Source organism: Mauremys reevesii, linkage group 14 (genome assembly GCF_016161935.1).
Source record: "Mauremys reevesii isolate NIE-2019 linkage group 14, ASM1616193v1, whole genome shotgun sequence".
Classification (NCBI taxonomy): Eukaryota; Metazoa; Chordata; order Testudines; family Geoemydidae; genus Mauremys; species Mauremys reevesii.
The window spans coordinates 29,957,376-29,977,175 of NC_052636.1; the positions used below are offsets into that span (position 1 = coordinate 29,957,376).

A 19,800-nucleotide genomic window follows, 5' to 3' on the forward strand; every position below is an offset into this window, starting at 1 on the left:
TCCATCTCCACTCTCTGACAAACAGAGGCTAAGGACACCATTCCTTACCCATCCTGGCTAATAGCCATTAATGGACTTAATCTCCATGCATTTATCTGTTTCCTAGAGACTGGCTCCATGGGGTCCCTCGCAAACTGGAGACTGTTACTGTGGATTTGTCTTTAGTATAAACTATGTACATACTCCACGAACTGAGCATTTGAGCTTGTTCCAGAATCTGGAATGAGCCTATGTTGTCAAAACTGAAATAGCACATGCATGTGAATGGACACAGGGTGCTAAAATTAAATTAATCCAGGGGTTCTCAAACTGGAGGTCAGGACCCCTCAGGGGGTCACGAGGTTATTACTGGGGATCGTGAGCTGTCAGCCTCCACCTCAAACCCCGCTTTGCCTCCAGCATTTATAATAGTGTTAAATATATAAAAAAGTGTTTTCAGTTTATAAGGGGGGGGGTCGCACTCAGAGGTTTGCTATGTGAAAGGGGTCACCCGGACAAAAGTTTGAGAACCACTGAATTAACCCCTCTGGAGCCTCAGGGAATGCGGGGGAGGGGGGTCTCCGTTGGTAGGGTTGGGAAGGATATTGCTCTTCTCATGTGATCCCTTCCCCCCAGTGGCTAATTTTAAATGAAGCTACCCTCCCCTGACACGAATCTCCCTATGGCACTGAAATTACAAGTAGACTATAATTTGGCATTTGAGAAGTGACAGGGACAGTGGCCCTAATGGAAAAGCTCACAGCTCGGCTCTTCTGCAAGCCTCAAACTGCTGATGAGCTGTAGGGTAGGGAAGGCTGTGCCTCCCAAACGGCCTGGCCCTGCCCCCATCCGACCCCCACCCACTTCCTGCCCCCCGACTACCCCCCTCAGAATCCCCGACCATCCTGCTCCTTGTCCCTCACCGTCCCCAAAGACCCCAACCACCACCCTGGGACCCACCCCTGCTCCCCGTCTGCCCCAACCTCTATCCACCCGGGGTCCTGACAGACCCCGAACGCCCACAATCCAACTCCCCATTCCCTGCCCCCACCCCCACCTCTGCCCCTCCTGTGCCCTGACTGTCCCCAGCCTCTTACCCCAGCTCCCTCCTCACCCAGAGCCTCAGCGCGTCGCCGAGCAGCTGCAGCGTGTGGCCGGCAGGGCCTGAACCCCGCCCTGCTCCAAGCCGCGTGGGGAGGGGGCGAGGCTGGGAGCTCCAACGGGGCCTGAGCCCCGCCCCGAGCCACGTGGGGAGGGGGCGGGGCTGGGAGCTCGCGCCAGCGGAGGGAGCTGGAGCCTGGAGCTCACAGCCCCACCCCCTCCCCACGCGGCTCGGAGCGGGGCGGAGCTCAGCCCCCCCACCCCTCCCCCGGAGCCACGCAGCTGCAGCGGAGGAGGAGCGCCCGTCTTCTGCAGCCAGGCGGGGCCGTGCTACCGGTAAGGGGCCATCCCTCTCCCCCAAGCGGAGCCGGTAGCGCGGCCCTGCGCCGGCTGCGGGGGACAGGCCACTCCTCCGCTCGCAGCGGCAGGATGAGCTGGGGCCCCAGCCCCAGCCTTTTGCCGCCCTATATTTTGCCGCCCTAGACACCAGCTTGTTTTGCTGGTGCCTAGAGCCGCCCTGGTTAGGGCTTTAACCTGACCATCTACTTTAACCTGCTCCTGAGAAACATTTTCCTCACCAATGAGATCTTTCTGCTCTTGATCTAACTTCAGATTCACTTCTGAGACATCAGACAGACATTCAGAAACTCCACTCACAGACACACTGCTTCCTGGCACAGACAAACCTTTGGAGCAACCCACCTCAGGCAAACCATTGCCCACAATAGACACAGGTTTAAGATCATTCCTCTCCTGTGACTGGCTACCTGGACTGAACAAAGCTTTAACATTTTCCCCAATTAAAAGATCTTTAGGCAATAACTTCCTGACGCCAGCTATCACTTCATGCTGAGCCCCATTCCACTCAAGGTGGATTCTGGCTAAAGGCACACGCACAGTAAACTCATAGAGGATCACAACAGTCACACTCTAATTTGGTAAATAATCTTCCTCTTTGACCAGATCTGCTTTAACAAGAGTGATGTTAGAAGCCATAATTTGCTCTAACAGCTTTTACCATTGACTTTTACACTCTCTATGAATTTTCCATTACCACTCCCATACATAGCACTGGCACAATTTATGGGGCCACCCTCTAATGAACACACAGTAACAGCATTGACATAAGAGGTGGCATTGTTGGGGTACATTTGGTTACGCCCAGACAACTGCTCAGAGTTATACAACATACCAACATTGTTACAAACTGGACTTTCAAGAGGATACAATTTCTGCTGTTCTTCCCTTGCTTTTTTGACTTGAAGCTGGGGTCCAGCAGTTTCTTGTTGCATCTGTCGAGTTTTCTCCTCAGCAGCCAGCAGCTCCTTACGTGCTTTCTCTTCTCTCTCAGCAGCTTCTTTCTCTCTCTCAGCAGCCTCTTGCTTTCTCTCAGCAGCCTCTTTCTCCAGCTGGGCCAAGGCTCGCTTCTCTTCCATTCGAATTTCTGCCAGTTTTTGCTCATGTTCAAACTGCAGGCTGTCCATCAGGCCTTGCAGTTTCATTGCTTTTGCTGATGCTTTCTCTCTCATGGTCACTGATCTTTAACCAACCAAACTCTCAATCCCAAATTTTGAATTTGGATAGCGTGGGGTTCTGGCCCAAAGCTTAATTGACCTGGTTCTGTGGATCCAAGCACGACTACACCACTGTGACGAGGCGGTTCTGGTGGGACCCAACTGAGAGTGCCAATTCAGGACCAATTGCTCAAACAGGGCAGTCACAGCTCAAGCCTGGGGTTTTTCCACCTCTAAGGCAAACCAAACCAGACAGACAAGAAGGACTTCGGTTTCACCCCACTGGCTAACCACAAGTAACACAAGCAATTTCCTTAGACACTCCAGTCTCCCAGTATCGCCACCAGTGCCTCTCGTCCTGGGGATGAATGGTTATAAAAACCAACACCCCAGTAAAATAAAAAGGTTCTCTCGATCCCAAAAAATCAAGCCCCAGACCCAGGTCAATATACACATCAGATCTTACTCACAAATCATGCTGTTGCCAATCCTTTAGAATCTAAAATCTAAAGGTTTATTCATAAAGGGAAAAAGGTAGAGATGAGAGCTAGAATTGGTTAGATGGAATCAATTACATACAGTAATGGCAAAGTTCTTAGTTCAGGCTTGTAGCAGTGATGGCATAAACTGCAGGTTCAAATCAATTCTCTGGAGTACATCCCCAGCTGGGATGGGTCATTAGTTCTTTGTGCAGAGCTTCAGCTTGTAGCAAAGTCCCTCCAGAGGTAAGAAGCAGGATTGAAGACCAGATGGACATGAGGCATCAGCCTTATATAGGCTTTTCCAGGTGTAAGAACCTCTTTGTCCTTACTGTGGAAAATTACAGCAAAATGGAGTCTGGAGTCATATGGACAAGTCCCTGCACTTTGCTGAGTTACAAGGCGTGTCTGCCTTCTCTCCATGGGTCCATTGTGTAGCTGATGGTCCTTAATGGGCCATCAAGCAGGCTAGGCAGAGCTAACACCAACTTGTCTGGGATGTCACCCAGAAGCAGAGCACAAATACAAAATACAGACAGTATAAAGCCAATACTTATAACTTCAACTACAAAATGATACATACATATAGACAGCATAATCATAACCAGCAACCCATAACCTGGTCTTGGACACCTTAGATGGCCCCCTTTACCTAAGATTTGGTGCCACTACAGGACCTTGGTTGCAAACCATGTTCTATATGGTCCCAGTTTATATCAATAACGTCACACAGGGGTAGGCAACCTATGGCACGGGTGCTGAAGGCAGCACGCAAGCTGATTTTCAGTGGCACTCACAATGCCCGGGTCCTGGCCACCAGTCCGGGGGGCTCTGCATTTTAATTTCATTTTAAATGAAGTTTCTTAAACATTTTAAAAGCCTTATTTACTTTACATACAACAATAGTTTAGTTATATATTATAGACAGGGAAAGATCTTCTAAAAATGTTAAAATGTATTACTGGCGCACTCAAAACCTTAAATTAGAGTGAATAAATGAAGACTTCTGAAAGGTTGCTCACCCCTGAGTTAGAAGGTCAGAATTGTAGAAAATTGGTAAGGGAAATCAATGACCAATCAATTAAAATAAGAAGGAAGGTTTGAAAAGTATATTAATCCTAACAATGGTAGTGATAAATTACTAGATGGAAATGGCAGAATTATCAAAAATAATGCAGAAGAGGTAAAAGTGTTCAATAAGTGTTCTCTCCTGGATTTGGAGAAAAACAGATGCTGTACTCGTATCATAAGATGTTGACGATGACGCTCTTTCCATTCCAACAAGAACTCACAAGGACATTAAACAGCAGCTATTACAGTTAGACATGTTTAAATCAGCAGGTCCGGATAACTTGTATCCAAGAGTTTTTAAAGACCTGGTGGAGGAGCATGGTGGACTATTAATGTTGATTGTAATTAGGACTTGGAACACTGGGGAAATTCCAGAAGACTGGAATTAAGCTAATGCTGTGCCAATACTAAAAAGTGTAAAAGAGATGATCCAGCTAATTACAAGAGTGTCAGTCTGATATCAATACTGAGCAAAATAACGGAGCAGTCGATACTGGATTTCGTTAATAAAGAATTAAAGGAAGGTAATATAATTAGTACCTATTAACAAAGGTTTAGAGAAAATAGATCCTATCAAACTAACTGGATATCCTTACTAGATGAGATCAAAAGTTTGGTTGCAGCTAATATTATTGATGTAATATATCTAGACTTCTGTAAGGCATATGACTTGATTCAGCACAATATTTTGACTAAAAAACTAGAATGATACAAAATAAACACAGCATACATTAAACAGATTAAAAACTGGGATTGTAAATGGGGAACCATGGTCGAGTGGATTTATTTCTAGCGGGTTCCCACAAGGATTGCTTTTTCCCCGTGTGCTATTTAACATTCTTATCAATGACCTAGAACAGAATATAAAATCATCACGGATAAAGTTTGCAGTTACCACAAAGATTGGGGGGTGGTGGTAACTAATGAAGTGCCAGTAGATTCAGGCTCCAGCACTGGGAGTCTGGGAAGTTGTCCCAGCCCTGGCTGGAGGGTTATTTCCTGTTCCACAAAGAGGGGAAGTTCCATTCCCAAATCCCGTGCCTTGAAATTAGGCCTTATCTGACACTACACCCCCATATTCAGCATAGTGGTATGGTTATAATATGATTAGGACATAATTATGATGCATTTTGTGCAAGATGCGTCATGTGCTGAATATGATTATCCTATTTGTGTGCATGGATCATGTTTGTATTTGAAGTTATGGATATTGACTCTGTATCTGTATTTCAAATGTGCTTACTCTGGGTAACACCCACAACGAGCCTTTCAGGTACAACAACGAAGAAGCCAGACAGAGCTGATGGCTCATCAACAAAGACAATGGACTGTGGAAGAGCTTAGCCTTCCTGTGATTGTTTCAGCCAGCCTATGAGTCATGGCTACTATGACTCAGCAGGACACGCTAGGACATGTGACTACACCACATGACAACAAACTCCATTTTGGTACCTATATTTTTCCACAAACTGGACTGGGAACTTAGTTTGGAACAAATGGTTCCCGCCATATGGAAAAGCTACATAAGGTGGGGTGTGACATCATCTCTTGGCCTCATTCCCCACACAAGCGAACTCCTGGAAACACCTGAGGAAAAAAAGACTGAACTGGGGGAACTGCTGCTCCCAGGGTAAAGGGATTTTTAGCTTGTGTATGGAAACTTGGGGGACTGCTTGTATCATCAGTCAGGGTGAGAAATTGCTAATTCAAATTCTATCCAGATAGTATGTTAGGCTTAGTTTGAGCTTTTGGTTATCTGCTAAATAATCTCCTTTGATCTGTTTGCTATCACTTAGAATTGTTGGGATACGTTAGGGTTCAGTAAAACAGCTGGGAAGCTGCTAATGTGCTGACATGCATTGGGGACAAAGGCATAAGCAGGCAGGAATTCTTTGCTTAACAATTAAGTTGCCATATTTTTCCTTTCTCTGTTGCTTGTAAGAATTGACATTGATGCAGCTGCATGAGAAATGTAGTTGCTGGAATGAATGTCCTTTGTGTGAAAGAAAGTAAAAGAAATGTTACCTCCCCCTCCCTTCCTTTCCCAGCTACATAAACAAGCCCTGGCTTATGGCCCCTTCCTCCCTCCCCGAGAACTGCTCATTGACCCTTCCTCCATACCCTGAGAACTGCTGTTTAGGGAAATTTGTGGCAACACATTATTGCAAAGAACGGTATTTTCAAAGTAAAAACGCCTCAATGATACTGTGACAGTGGATGGGGTGGGTATACTAATTGTATGAGCGTTTCTACTACTTAATAAGGGGTTTTGGGGTGTTGTAACGGATGTAGGTGTTTACATACAAACTTAGATAAAAGGCATGTGATGTAGCTAATCCAGTGCTTACTTGATAGTTGGGTCAAGGGGAACAAGTAACGCAATAAAGAAGCCTGTATTCATATCCACCTCTGGATCAACCGGCTCCTTTTTTGTTCTAACAATAATTACTTAAAATCTACCTTTCTGCCATTAATAAACTTGTTTTATGCTTTATCTTAATCAGTGCATTTTGAGTGAAATGTTTGGGGAAAAGCTGAGCTTGGTTAGCACAGGCTTGTTGTGCACATCTTTCCCAGATCGAGGGGAAGGCGAACTATATTAATGAGCTTACATGATACAGATCCCTGTGCACTATAAGATGGTATAATTCTGAATTTATACTACAGCAGGTGTGCAAGGTTGGGGAGCTGGGAAATTGGCTGTCGTCGTCTATCTGTCCTTGAGTGGCTCAGGTAAAGCACTCAGGTAGCTTAGTTGGCTGCATGGTGCCTCCTGCTGTCGTGTTGGGTGATAACAGGGCCTGGAGAGGCTGGCTGAATCTCCAGCAAAACAGTGTGAAAAGGGCCAGCCCAGCTTGAGGGTTAGAGGACACAGCAGTTCCCAGAAGCCCCCCAGACTGCACCCCGGGGTGACAACCCATCACACCCTAGAGTACACAAGTCTCAGCAGGTTTGTCACATCCTGTCCCTTCCCTTTCTCCACCCGAGATATTTCCTGCCTCCCACCACCTCCAGCAACTCCTACCCTCCTATGCACGTACTGCTCCTCTCCCTCCAAGCAGAACCCACCACCAGCTCCCTGATACCTTACCTGAGCCAGCTCCATTGCAGCCATTTCCTTCCCTCTGGGAGGATGAAATGATCTGGAGCAAAACGTGGACGTTAATCTGTAGCCTGCCATGACGAGAAGGGCAATGTGAGAGAATGCAGAGGGGGCTTTTGTCCATTCCACATGCTGATTCCCCCCCTGATTTTTCCCTGTTAATGGACACTCTAGGTTCTGCCACACTGTGAAGCACAGAGTGACCTTATTCCAGTACAGGCCTAGCCCCCTCCCACCAGGGTGTAACCCTCTGAGACATGGTGAAACCCTCCCAGTAACATCCTCTGTTATACTTACCAAGTTTGCAGACAATACCAAGCTGGGAGGGGTTGCAAGTGCTTTAGAGGATAGGCCAGGGAGGGAGAGCTCAGTGGTTTGAGCATTAGCCTGCTAAACCCAAGGCTGAGAGTTCAATCCTTGAGGGGGCCATTTAGGGATTTGGGGCAAAAATCTGTCTGGGGATTTGTCCTGCTTTGAGCAGGGGATTGGACTAGATACCTCCTATGGTCCCTTCCAACCCTGATATTCTATGATTAAAATTCAAAATGATCTGGAGAAAAGGCCTGAAGTAAATAGGATGGAATTCAATTAGGACAAATGCAAAGTGCTTCATTTAGGAAGGAACAATCAGGTGCACACGTACAAAATGGGAAATTCCTGCCCAGGAAGGAGCACTGCGGAAAGGGAGCTGGGGGCCATAGTAGATCACAAGCTAAGTATAAGTCAACAGTGCAAAAGGCAAACATCATTCTGGGATGTATTTGAGGGAGTACTGTAAGCAAGACACAAGTAGTAATTCTTCCACTCCACTCTGTGCGGATTAGGCCACAACTGGAGTACTGTGTCCATTTGTGGGTGCCACATATGAGGAAAGATGTGGACAAATTGGAGAAAGTCCAGAGAAGAGCAACAAAAATGATTAAAGGTCCAGAAAACATGACCTATGAGGGAAGATTGAAAAAATTGGGTTTGTTTAGTCTGGAGTAGAGAGGACATGATAATAGTTTTCAAGTACATAAAAGGTTGTTACAGGGATGTGGAAGAAAAAATTGTTCTTAACCTCTGAGGACAGGACAAGAAGTAATGGCCTTAAATTGCAGCAAGGGCAATTTAGGATGGAGATTAGGAAAAAACTTCCTAACTGTCAGAGTGGTTAAACTCCAGAACAAATAGCGTAGGGAAGTTGTGGAATCTCCATCATTGGGGATTTTTAGGAGGAGGCTGGACAAACACCTCAGGGATGGTCTAGATAACAATGAGTCCTGCCTTGAGTGCAGGGGACTGGCCTAGATGACCTTCCAAAGCCCCTTCCAGTTCTATGATTCTATGAACCAAAGGCCAGAGAAGAGCAGAATCAAAGGAGTCACTCGGGGGATTCTCCCTGTCACTGTCCCCAAGGCAGCTCTCTCAGGTTAACTAAGTTGTTTGATGCTTTAGCCTTTGTAGAGTCTCTCCTGGCAGTGCCCCTTTCATGGGCTGGGCCTAGTTTTAGCCTTTGGCAAGCATGACCCCGGGGGCTCTGAGACTGGGCCTTCTTGCCTCAGCACATCTTGTTCCTTTCTGTGGCTCCCCAGTGAGTCCCAATGAGTAGATACTCCTCATACAGACTGTGAACATAAGAGCTGCCCACTGCATCAGAGCAATGGTCCATCTAGCTCAGTGGCCAATGCCAGGTGCTTCAGAGGGAATGAACAGAACAGGTAACCATCAAATGATCCCCCCCGTCACCCATTCCCAGCTTCTGGCAAACAGAGGCTAGAGACACCATCCCTGCTCAGCCTGCCTGTGACACTGGCAGATGAGGTGTTAGCTCTTGCAAAAGCCCCCATGTCTTCACGGAACAGGGACAAACGCATCGCTGGAATCAGTCTGACTCACCTGTGTTAGTATTAGGATTATAAAAATAAGTTTACACTTTATTGAATGCTTGTGAGTTTCTGCCTGGGTTAATATCTGACTAGTTGCATTGGGAGCCTCTGTGGCTCTGTAAATCACCAGACAGGAGAGAGACTTTACCTAGGTGAAGTGCTGGTTGACAACCGAATGCATTACATCCTGCCTGGCAGGAAAGGTTCATCAACACCAGATAGACTATTATGGGATGTTAAAGACGACAAAAGACCGTTGTTGTGCTCTTGACTTCCCAGTAGCTGACTCTGCAGCTCAGAGCACATGGCAGGAAGAGAATAAAAAACCCCATACAGAAGGAACTGATTATCTGTATGCTGCTTGGACTCGGGGGGGTGGGAGGAGTTTCTAGGCATAAGCACGAGATCCCCAGCTGATTAGCCGGGGTTAGCCCTAAAAAATATGCAGAGCTTGCTTATTATAGAAGCTTCTATTACCTTTGAAATTTAAGACTGTAACTCATCTGCATCTATAGGATTACCTGCTTTAACTTCATCAACAACTCTCCTTTCCTTTTAAATAAGTCTTAATACAGGTTATGACAGGACTGGCTACAAGTGTTGTCTCTGTTGGAAGATCTAAGATTCAATTGACCTAAGGAAGTCACTGGTCCTTTGGGCCTGGCAGTAACCTGAACATTGCTGTGATTCGTGGGGTAAGGCAGGGGTTCTCAGCCATGAGTCTGGGGCCCCCTGGGGGGCCGTGAGCAGCTTCCAGGGGGCTGCCAAGCAAGGCCGGCATTAGACTCGCTGAGGCCCAGGGCAGAAAGCTGAAGTCCCAGCGCATGGGGCTGAAGTCCAGGGCCCTGAGCCCCACCACCCGGGCTGAAACCGAAGCCTAAGCAATGTAGCTTTGTGGGGGCCCCTGCGGCATGGGGCCGCAGGCAGTTGTCCTGCTTGCTGCCCCCTAAGGCCAGCCCTGGCTTTTATATGCAGAAAACCAGTTATTGTGGCCCACGTGGGCAGTGCAGTTTTTATAGCATGTGTGTAGGGGAGCTCAGAAAGATATATGGGATCACCCAAGGGGACTGTCTGTGATTCCATGTTAATGCTGTTACAGAGCCTGAAGCGTTTACACTGGATACTTGGTTGGTGAAATCTCCATACAGACCTCACACCCAATTTGGGGTTAGTTCCCTGCTTCTTACCAGTCTGCCCGAGGCTGCTGCTCGTGCTCTCGAGTCACTGGAGACAGCGTTACATAGAGAGGGGCTGTGACTTCCCCATGGTCACTGAACAGGTCCGTGACAGAGCCAGGAACAGACCCTGTTAGCTCCAGAGCCCCGTCACCCGCAGCTTGGGAAGGCCCCCAGAGCACACTGTATTAGGCTGCAGGAAGAGGTGTGCAGGGACTGCAGCTGAGCTGCCCTGCCAAGACAGCCTGTGCATCCACGGGCAAACCACCTCACTGGGGGGGGTGTCCCCTGGGTCAGGAGAAGTCAGTGTCCAGCCCTGTGGGGCTGTGCTCCTGGCTCATACCTCCAGCACTCACTGCTGCCCCTCCCTTCCCAGCTGCACTGTTCAGCCAATCCCAGGCCTCTGTGAGGTCACTTCCCCCCCCACCCCCACCTCAAACCTTCAAACTAGGACATGGTGCACTAGTACCAATCAGAGTGCACTAGTGTAAACTCTGTCTACACTAAGGGTTTGCACCAGTGCCTAAAACATCAGTGTGGCAGAGACCTTCAGAAACAGCAGTACGGTGGCACTAGAACCTATTTCTAGGTCACGGACAGCCTGGGTGACCTTGGACACGTCAATGTTTCTCCTCCCAACTTCAGTCTCTTTACCCAGCTGCCCACTCACTGGGGTCTCCTCTCTCTCCAGAGCTTCTCACCACTAAACTCTGTATGGGTGTCCCCAGAGCTAAGGCAGGTCAGCTCTGGAATAGTCTTACAAGGCAGGCTGGGGAGTCTCTGTCCCTGGAAGTTTTTAAGGACAGGTAGGACAACGCTCTGCCAGAGATAATCTACATATACTTGACCTGCCTCGGCAGAGAGAGCTGGACTTGATGACATCTTCAGGCCCTATCTAGCCCTACATGTCTAGGATGCGATGCAATATATACATATAAAAACGCAACATACAGAATAAAACTCACCACAACATAACGTCAGGCAATTCAGGGGGAAAAAAAACCACAACCTACACTCCACAGCATAGAATGACAATACAAAGGAAAAGAAGGCAATACGATGCAAACGACGACATCCTAGGGCAAAAGCAGACAATGGAAAATAGCTCAAACCGACACAGCACAGGCACCAAACAAGCTGAGGCAAAACAATTCACCATAAAACTGCTACACAGCATGGTGCGATCACAGTTCCAAATGGCCCCATGCAAAACAGCTCAGCGTAGAACAGGACACAGCACAAAAGAGAATTATTTCAGTGTAGGCCTGGAAGGGATCTTGAGAGGGTGTCTACTCCAGCCCCCTGTGCTGAGGCAGAACCAACTATCCCTAGACATTCCCAGACTGGTGTATCTCTAACCTGGTCTTAAAACCCTCCAGTGAAGGAAATTCCACAGCCTCCCTTGGAAGCCAATGCAAGGCAAACACTGACCAAAACAATGCTGCACACACACACGCTGGGCTTGGGGTTAAGGGGAGAGGCAAGAATTCAAACAATCTGGGTTCAGTTCCCAGTTTTGCCCCAAATTCTCCATGCAAACTTGTTCGACACCGGCGGCTGGTCCGTGCCCACTGACTTAGGCTCACACGGCTCAGGCTGTGGGGCTGTTTAATTGTGGTGTCCATGTTCCAGCTGGGGCTGCAGCCCAAGGTCTGGCACCCTCCCACCTCGCAGGGTCCTACAGCCTGGCCCCAGCCTGAGCCCAGACATCTACACTGCAATTAAACAGCCCCTTCGCCCGAGCCCTGTGAGCCTGAGTCACCTGGCATGGGCCAGCTGGGGTTTTTAGTGGCAGGGTAGAGATACCCTTGGTGTCTGTTCAGCACCTATCACAATGGGGACCCTGATCTCGGTGTCTGTGCAGAGCCCTGCACAATAGGGGCCTGACCTCAGTCTGGGACTCTGCAACTCCCGGCATTACAGGATCCTGGATTTTGTTTTGGGTCCCTGCAGCAACTGGTAACTCCACCAGAGAGGTCCTTTGGGGCCATCTGCCTGTCCCAAGTCAGGGTAAAGGAGGAGGGTTGGGCGTGGGGCTAGCAACTCTAGCGAATGGCCCAGGATAGAAGACTATGGAGATCTGTTGTTGGCGGCCCATACCCCGGTTGGGGTGACGGGCATGAATGATGAATGAATGCAGCAACTGGTAAAATGTGGGGGCAGGATCTGCCAGGGTCTGTGCAGTGCCCAGTACAGTGGTGGGGCGTGATCTGGGTCGGGGTCAGTGCAGTGTCAGGCCCAACAGGGACACAGATCTCAGTCGAGGTCTCTGAAGTGCCCAGCACAACGGAGGCAGCAGTTTGGGTCGCAGCCGTTTGCTGCCTGGCACAAGGGGGGCCGTGATCTCGGTCCAGGTCTCAGTTTTACCTCGCACAACAGTGGGGTCTGATCTCACCTGGGGTCTCTTCAGCGCCTGGCAGAACAGGGCCCAGATCTCAGTTGGGGTCTCTGCACTGCCTGGCAGAACAGGGACACGCTCAGTACGATAAGAGCCCTGATCTCAGTCACACACCTGGGGAGAAAAGCGGGAAGATTTTTGAGCATTAGATATCAGTATTTTAGAACTGAGGAGAAAATGGGGCACAAACTAAATATTTGCCAATATAAGGGACAAGCATCACGTGGGGAGATTTTGTGTCACCATTTAACAGTTCAAGAGAAAAGATGGGAAATTGGAGGGGATTATACAGGGATATTCAATCAACAACAGAATGGGATGGATTCTTCTTGCCTCACACTCACATGGCCGCCAGGGATCCCTGGGTGATGTCTTTTCACAGGGGAAAGGAGGGGGCTGGAGTCAGAAAGTCACTATCAGTGGGGAGGGGCTGGCAGTGGGGTCTGGGAATGTGACTAGCAAGTGGGGGGGGGGGCTGCTGGGTTGGGCAGGGTGGGGGAGGGGAAGTAGCTGGCACTGGGAAACGTGGGGCTGGGCAGTGGGGGGGGGGGAACCCTTGGTCCTCCCTCCCGGGCCCTTCCCAGGCCCCGTTGCCAGCAGAGCGTGGCCCCCCCAGCCCAGCCCAGAGGTGTCCCTGTCTCAGGGCCCCCCCAGCCTCTGCCCATCACCCTCTGCCCAGCTCATAAATCACTCGCGGGAACCATTTCCCACCCGCACAAGGACAAATCCCTGCAGGTGGAAATGTGGGAAACCCCCCAAACCTGAGACCTGAACTGGCCACTGGCGAAGGGGAGAGAAAATGGGGCACAATCGGGGTGGGGGGACAGGGCACTTCTCAGGGGGTTGGGGAGGGGGGGTCACCCAGGGTGCTGCTCGTGGCTGGATGTGGTGGAAGGGGGCAGGACGGGAGGGAAGGGGGGTCCCCACGGGCGGGGCCAGCGGTAACTCCGCGGGGTTCTCAGCCCCCCCCCCTTTCTCTCCCCGCTCCTCGGGGGTCACCGGCTCCCCCCCCCCGCCATGTCCGGGCTGCACCGACAGTTCCCGCCCGCCCCAGCCCGGTCTCACCCGCCCCCAGCCCCGCCCGGCCCCACGCAGGGACCCCAGTGGGGCCGGGCCCCTCCCCCCGGCACCCCCCGCGGGGCCCCAGGGCAGAGCCTGGCCGGGCCCGGGGGGCGCTGGGCTCCTGTGGGGGCAGCAGCTCCGAGCCCCCCGCGGGCGCTGCCCCCCCCCCCCCGGGCGCCGATCCCGGCGCGGCGAGATGCCGGGTCCCCCCCGGGCACTGGGGCAGAGTCACCGCCCGGCCCCGCCCCGCCCCGCCCCGCCCCCGGGGCTCGCTCCGGGGCCTGGAGGCTGCAGCTCCGCAGCGGGGCGGGCGGAGCCCGGGGCGGCCCCAGGGCGGCTCCAGCGGGGCAGGGCCCGGGCCGGGCACGGGGGGGTTAATGAAGGGCTCTCCCGCCGCGATCTGCGCATGCCCAGAGCTCCAACGGCACCAACCCTTCTCCGGCCCGGGAGAGGCTCCAACGGCCCCGCGCGCGCCAGGCAGAGCCCCAGCGCCCAACGCTCTAGCGCAGCCCGGCTCCGGCTCCTGTGCCGACGTCACTTCCGCTTCCAGGAGAGCCAAGAACTACGTCTCCCAGCCTGCACCGGGGGCGCTTCCGCCCTCCGCCGCCCAGGTAAGGGAGGCCTCATCTCATGCCCGCCCCTCGCAGAGACCCCGCCCCCAGCCGGCGCCTCTCAGACCCGCCCCGGCTGGGGAGCAGCGGCCCCGCCCGGAGCCCCCAGCCCCCTCCCATGTGCCGGTCCCTGCCCGCGGCCGGGGCGCGTCCCCCTCGCGCCAGAGCCCGAGACCCCGGGAGCAGCTCGCGGGGCCCGAGACGCAGCGGCCTGTGGGGGGGAGGCGGGGCCGGGCTCTGCCCGCAGCGAGGCCGGGAAGGGACCGGAGGAAAGTGCCCCGGAGACTGTCCGGCCCCAGGTTCCACCGGCCTGTTCCTGCTGCGCCAGCGCCCCCGCTGCCCCCTCGCCCACCGCCCCACCTTCCGGCTGCTGCCCCGCGCTGCTGCCCCCAGCGCCCCGCTGCTGCCCCCAGCGCCCCCGCTGCTGCCCCCACCGCCCAGCGCCCCCAGCTGCCAGTCACCCGCCCCCGCTGCTGCCCCCTGCCCAGCGCCCCTGCTGCTGCCCCCGCCCAGCGCCCCCGCTGCCAGTCACCCCCGCCCTGCTGCCCCCCAGCGCCCCCGCTGCCAGTCACCCCACCCTGCTGCTGCCCCGCCCAGCGTCCCCCAGCTGCCAGTCACCTGCCCCTGCTGCTGCTGCCCCACCGCCCAGGCCCCAGCTGCCAGTCACCTGCCCCCTGCCCAGCGCCCCCAGCTGCCAGTCACCCGCCTGCCCTGCTGCTGCCCCACTGCCCAGCGCCCCAGCTGCCAGTCACCCGCCTGCCCTGCTGCTGCCCCTGCCCAGCGCCCCAGCTGCCAGTCACCCACCCACCTCTGCTGCTGGTGCCCCCCCTGCCCAGCAACACCCCAGCTGCCAGTCACCCGCCCGCCCTGCTGCTGCCTCCTCCCCACTGCCAGGGAGTTCTCCTGCTCCATACTCCCGTCACGTACCCTCTTAAAGCACCTCCCCACAGGGCTCCCTGCTACCCATGTGAAGGGTGGGGGTGTGGGGGGGAATTATTACTGTCTGTTTATGGAACTTCCATATACAATCCCGTCACACTGTCCAACTACTGTCACTTACTTGGTATAAAATCTCTTCAGAACCGGGTGCTTTTCTCTCATTATCAAATATTTCTTTTTAGACCTATTTCTTCCCCAGTTCTCAAGGATAGATTTAAAATATCCCGTGTGCGGTGCTGTAGTAGCCATGGTGGTCCCTGGATATTCGAGGCTGCCCCCGTGATTTATATACAAACGTTCCGTGTTATTCTCCATCCCATTCCTTGTGGATCTGAACACGTTCGCTTTTCTGCTGGCCGCTGTGCAGTGAGTGGAGCTTTGCATTGATCTGTCTACAGCAGTGCTTCCCAACCTTTTTGTGGCCAGTAGCACATTCAGGTTTTCAGAAGAGTGTGGCGGGCGCCAACCATTTTTCAAGGCTTATTTTCTGTTTGTACATTAAATATACAAAAAAAGTCATTTAATATTACATAATATATGAATCCATAAGATAAAAACAGTAATTTTACATGTAAAAGGTATTAACTAAATTATTCAGCAATTACTCTTTCACCTTCCCATGTCAATTTGCTCCTTTTTATCTACAAAATATTTTACAAAATAAATATAAACAATTTTCATCTTCTTTATTTTTAAAAAAGTAAAACATTGTTGAACTGCTGGTCCAAATATATTTATTATCCTTCCTTTAACATAGACTGAAGCCTGCAGCCCCAGAGTTCTCTGTTCCCGGCCGGGGCTGGGCTGCAGCTTCTCTCCAGCTTCGAAGCTGCAGCCCCACGCCTGCCAGGGACAGAGAGCACCGGCGGCCGCAGCCCGAGAGAAGCTGCAGCCCTGTGCCTGCCAGGGACGGAGAGCACCGGTGCCCGCAGCCTGCAGCCCCGGAGAAGCTGGAGAAAAGCTGCAGCCCCGCGCCTGCCAGGGACAGAGAGCACCGGCGCCCGCAGCCTGCAGCCCCGGAGAAGCCGGAGAAAAGCTGCAGCCCCGCGCCTGCCAGGGACAGAGAGCACTGGAGCCTGCAGCCCCGGAGAAGCCAGAGAAAATCTGCAGCCCCGCACCTGCCAGGGACAGAGAGCACCGGCGCCCGCAGCCTGCAGCCCCGGAGAAGCTGGAGAAAAGCTGCAGCCCCGCGCCTGCCAGGGACAGAGAGCACCGGCGCCCGCAGCCTGCAACCCCGGAGAAGCCGGAGAGAAGCTGCAGCCCCGCGCCTGCCAGGGACAGAGAGCACCAGCGCCTGCAGCCTGAGTTCTCTGTCCCCGTTAGGCGCAGGGCCACAGCTCTCTCCCCTGCTGGGCAGTAGGTGGGTGCACATAAATGCCCTGGCGGGCGCCATGGCACTCATGGCCACCGCGTTGGGAGCCACTGGTCTACAGCCACGTGCAGATCCCTTTCTTTAGTTGTGTAGCCGATATGTTCTGCTGACGCTGCTAGGTGTAATGCATGTTCAGTAGGGGGTTCTCCCCTACTAATGCTGCAGTGTCCTTCTCCTCTAGGTTAGTATATTAATGATCTCATTTTGGTGTCACGTGTGTCAGTTCGTTGCCATGGCACTCGTGTGCTCAGACATCTGAGGATGCTCTGCAGAAAAGCTCCTTGAGTGGGGTGATCCACAGGGAGTAGCTCAAACCTCCAAAGTGATGTCACTGCCGCACAGCCAGGGAGTGGTGCGGCAGTGAGATCACAAAGGCCTTTTGCAGGATCTCAGACTATTGGTCCAAGGTGGTGGGGAGATGGTGACCTCACAGAGAGATGCTGATATTAGCCAGGCAGGACAGGGGCCAGGGAAACCTCAGAGACCCCTGTGGCTTTGCTGCAGCAAGTCTCCTTCTCCAGGTCTCTCTTTTAGGACTGAGGGAGTATTCGGGTTCACGGACGTGAGCGCAGGAGGAACCTCTTTCGAGTTTTCTTCTTCCCTTTCAGTGATTTTACTGGAAAACAGCCATCCCTGTTTAGAAGGTAAGAGCCTCCTGGAGGTTTGAAACCTGTTCAGTCTGATCCATCTGGTGGGAGTTGAATTCTAGGCATGGAAAACACGAGCTTAAGGAGGCATAATTTTATTGCACACCTGGGATTTTGTCCCTTAGAATCACTGGAGACATTGGGGTTTGTCCTTTTTGTTTCACCTTTTCCTCCATCCATCCCTCCCTCCCTCCGCTTCATCTCTTGCTTCTTTTGTCCTTTCTCCTGTTCCCCTCCCAACACCGGGGGGTGGGTGGGTGGGTGTGTTTTGCGGGGGAGGGCTCTGCAGCTCCCACTGTGGTTGGTCCACCCAAAAATGTGGGACTGAAGTACTGCTCAGGCAGTCAGGACCGGATTAACCTTTTGTGGGTCCTGGTACCAAACATATTTGTGGGCCCCTATGTAGTCACTGTGGGCTCCGAGTATGGGCCTGGTGGGGCTGTGCCATTGGTGCCATAGCATACCCAGTACTGAACCTCAGAGACATTTTTCATTTTGATCACACACCTCTCCATGACTATATGCATTGCCATACACAGCTCCCTCAGCCCCCAGGTTTTCTCATTGAGCTGTACACCCATGTGGGTTTACCAGTGTCCACAGTGAGCAGAACTTTCATAGTGATCAAGGAAACTCCCCACAAATTTATCTCCTTCCTCATTCAGACCTTCTCTAGCCATGTCTCCAGTACCCACCCCCCCATGTCACCAGTCACGGCATTGCTTGAACCTTGCAACGGCAGCACTAGGGACTCTAAATCCTCAGCCCTGGCCCTAGGCAGCTGCAGACTCTGCAGTTAGGCAATCCCTCCTCTAGGCCATGGCTTAAAATACCTGCGATTCCCATCACCTGCAGCAGAGGCCACCAATTCCCACGCCCCCCCAGCCAGTACCTAGTCGTGCAGAAAGTGCAGCCTGAGTGATTGTGGAGGCTGGGGTGCCAGGAGGTTCCCGTCCCGGAGCAGCAGCTCTGCAACAAGCTCACATGCCCCCCCTCCGCTGTGAGACCAGGACCCTGTGAAGACAGTGGGGTTACCCCGTGTATAACCAGTTCTGGCCAAAGCCTGTTGAAGTGAGTGGGAGGCTTTTCATTGTCTTTAATGGGCTGTGTATAGACGCAAAGGCCCCATTCTAGACTCCAGGAACAAAGTGCCTGCTGTGCGGCACTGGTTTACTAGTGTAACAGGAAGGTCTCACATTACCTAGTGAATAAGCAACACCTCCTACAGCACCTAACTTTTTCTGAGACGCTTCCCACCCAATTACTAAATGTGAACCTGCTTCCCTTACAAGGGCTGAACATATCAGGTGAGATAGTCACAAAAGCAAGGCACTTCTGAGTTCAGCAGGGATTTTGGATGCGCACAGAACACATACAGGACTGGTTCCCGCATGGTTACTGCAGTAAAGTGGAATAATTTTCAGCTTGTGTGATTGGAAGATGTCTGGATCCATCTTATAAGACTGTCCTACATAAATGAGGAAAACTTGAGGTGCCTTTATTATTCTTTTGTTCCATTCTTTGTTTCTATGGGGGATTTGTCAGTGCAATATCACTGTCTTCCTTTTAAACAAGCAAAACTTAAAAAAAATGGTAATGGCTGTTGAAAATAGCAATTCCAGCCCTAGTGAGCACTGGGAAGACCCCAGCATTTGTTGCTCAATTTTATCCTACTTTTTCAACAGCAAATGATAGTGGATCAGCATATTTGATTTGGGAGAAATGAAGTAACAGCTGCCCAAATTGAGCTTGAGCACTCCTGAATTTTGAGGGTGTTCAAATCTGGAAGGCAGGCGCTAGATTCCCTTTCTGAACATTAGCTAAATCTGGAAAGGAAAAAGTCAATTTATATTTTCATGGCTCAGAAGTGGAAATCCTCCTGTGCTGTTTCTGAGAGCCCAGGTCCTCTCGTAAAGCCTCCCCTCCCTTACTTACCATTTTAACTTCTGGTGGGATCCACATACCTCCCTTGCCAGGCTTCAGATAGAAGTGGACACTGTCCATTTAGTCCACCCAGTTCCTTCCTTGGGGGCTTCCAGGCGAGGTCACACCAGCATCCCTAAGCCAGTCTGGGGAAGTCTTCTGAGGGTGCTACCTGGGCCAAAGCCGTCTACTCCTTGGGCACACTTGTTCCCCATTCACACTGCCTCCCCCTTCTAGCAGCCAGCTCCCCAGCCACAGCAAGCTGCAGCGCATGGAGTCTCACAGCTTCCCCCCTCCCTTTCCTGTTGATAGCAGCCAAGGGAATGCTGGGAAATGTAGTTCCTTCCCTGCTCCAAGGCAGGGAGCTGGCCAAGGAACTACAGCTCCCAGGGCCCCGTGGAGTCTCAGCTCCCATGCTGGATCCGGGCTGCTCTAAGGCTCCATTTCTGCAAAGGGGAGGAAGCGAGTGTTACAGGCCTGGAAAATCCTTGGCGTTCTCGTTACACAGGCATTCCCCGGCATGTCTTGCTGACTCAATCGGTGTATCCCCTTGATCCT

At 52.1% G+C, this 19,800-nt stretch overlaps 1 pseudogene; it reads right to left on the bottom strand.

Annotated features, from left to right (window-relative positions):
* The window catches only part of LOC120381580, a 71,460-nt pseudogene extending 52,748 nt beyond the window's left edge, over positions 1 to 18,712 (bottom strand).
* Positions 18,713 to 19,800: the final 1,088 nt, after the last annotated feature.